Source organism: Macaca thibetana, chromosome 18 (assembly GCF_024542745.1).
Source record: "Macaca thibetana thibetana isolate TM-01 chromosome 18, ASM2454274v1, whole genome shotgun sequence".
Lineage (NCBI taxonomy): Eukaryota > Metazoa > Chordata > Mammalia > Primates > Cercopithecidae > Macaca > Macaca thibetana.
In genome coordinates, this window is record NC_065595.1 from 40,253,948 (window position 1) to 40,256,030 (window position 2,083).

At 39.2% G+C, this 2,083-nt stretch overlaps 1 non-coding gene across 1 annotated transcript; it reads right to left on the minus strand.

The window, feature by feature from the left end:
- Nucleotides 1–960: 960 nt before the first annotated feature.
- Nucleotides 961–1,022, minus strand: LOC126941581 (U7 small nuclear RNA). The gene has a single exon (XR_007721366.1). It is a non-coding gene; the product is annotated as a U7 small nuclear RNA (small nuclear RNA).
- Nucleotides 1,023–2,083: the final 1,061 nt, after the last annotated feature.

Below are 2,083 nucleotides of genomic sequence, written 5' to 3' on the forward strand. Positions count from 1 at the left end.
GCAGTATCGTGAACAGATGGTGCAGCGCCACTCTTGGTCATGAGGGACGGTTTCCTAACAAAAGAGATTTTATTCTCCCCTGTTTTTCTCTTGCATATTGCAGGCTTTTCCCCCCTCATCCTTTCCTTTATTTTTTCTTGGACAACATATATAGCCTTGGCCACAGCTTCATGGCATTTTGCTCATTGATCAGCATTAGCTCAGAACTAATAATAAATCTCTTTTCATTTCCCCCCACTGGGAAGCATTAGGGTTATGGCCTTGGAAAGTAAGTCACACCAGCTGGGTTATCTCTGTTGTCTGTGCCTCTGGTGGCAGGGTGTCATCATGAGGATGCATTTATGAATCCCAGAATTGTTATTCAGGTTTTTTTTTTTTTTTTTTTCCACCAGACAGTGCCTTGTAGTACCACGGAGCAGGTGTGTTACTCTACAGCAATGATTATAGGGAAGGAAGCCACAGCTATGACCTTTGAGGTTGAATGAGCTAGAAAAGAATTTAGTTTTATGGAGAATGTTTCATGCTTAAGATTCCTCAAACAGCTTTAAATATAATGAGTTCAGCATTGATAGCCTAGAAACTGGGAAAGCAAATAAAGTAGCCTCCCAAAATTTAAATGTATTTTACTTGTAACTGGTGATTTGAAAAGGTATCTCTACAATATTATTTACTTTTAGAACAGAGATTGTCTTCTGAGCCCCTCTAGTTATCTGCTTTCTGATAAGTACTGAAGAATGTATTAATTTTCCAAACATAGTTTATAGATATTAAGATAGCTGTATATCCATATAACAATGCAGTCAGCTGATTGCTAAAAAGTCTGTGTGAACATCCATCCCAAACAACAGGAGCCAGCATTCCTTAGCATTTACCCAGGAAAACTGTACTTCAGACTTCATGGAACAGCTGGCATTGCTAGTTTTTTGTTGTTGTTTGCTGTTTGTTTTGAGGGGCATTGGGAGGAGGTTTCTGATAAAGACTGGAAAACATGCTAGATAAATTGTAAAAAAGCTGTAACACTGGCATTGCTAGTTTTTAAGCTTATTTATACTTTGCTCACCACACGGATGTAGCAATAATGATCATTTCTATCATTTTAGTCATCATAGTATAGAGATTTTGGTCATAATCTAGCTTATTGAGACTCTGAGGGTTAAGTGACATCAAAATTCAAATGCAGTTTTGTGGCACAGGTTGAAAAATCCTCCAAAGACTTCGGCTTCAGCTCTCTCTCCTCTAGGTCTCCTTCTGTCTGTTCATTTTCTCTCTTCCCCTACGTCCACCACTTGGTACTGTTCTCCAAATTACAAACAAGTGGACAGAATGGAGCATGGAGAGCAGGAGAAACCATGTATTTCTTTCTTTGTTTTTGTTTTGTTTTGTTTTGTTTTTTGAGAAAGAATCTTGCTCTGTCACCCAGGCTGGAGTGCAGTGATGCAATCTCACCTCACTGCAACCTCCGCCTCCCAGGCTCAAGCGATTCTCCTGCCTCAGCCTCCTGAGAAGCTGGGATTACAGGCTTGGGCCACCACACCCAGCTAAATTTTGTGTTTTTAGTAGAGACAGGGTTTCACTATGTTGTCCAGGCTGGCCTCGAACTCTTGACCTCAGGTGATCTGCCTGCCTTGGCCTCCCAAATTACTGGGATTACAGGTGTGAGCCACTGTGCCCAGCCTGAAACATGTATTTCTTTAAATAGGAATAATAATAATAATTAATTGATGTTTTGGTTGCTTTGACTGTTAAAGAATCAGTGAACTGAAAATTTGGTTAAGCTGGGCATGGTGGTTCATGTCTGTAATCCCAACACTTTGAGAGGCTGAGGTGGGAGAATCCCTTGAGCCCAGAAGTTCGAGACCAGTCTGGGCAACATAGGGAGACCCCCATCTCTATAAAAAATAAATAAGTAAAGTAAAATAAATAAAGAGAATGGTCATACTGGGCAGATAAAAATGCAGGACACCCAGAATAAAGAAAGAAAAAAAGAAAAAATAACAGAAAAAAAAAAGAAAAAAAGAAAAATAACAAAAAAAGAAAATAACAAAAAAGGAAATTTGGTTTTAAAGTGCTCAGTTTCTATTTA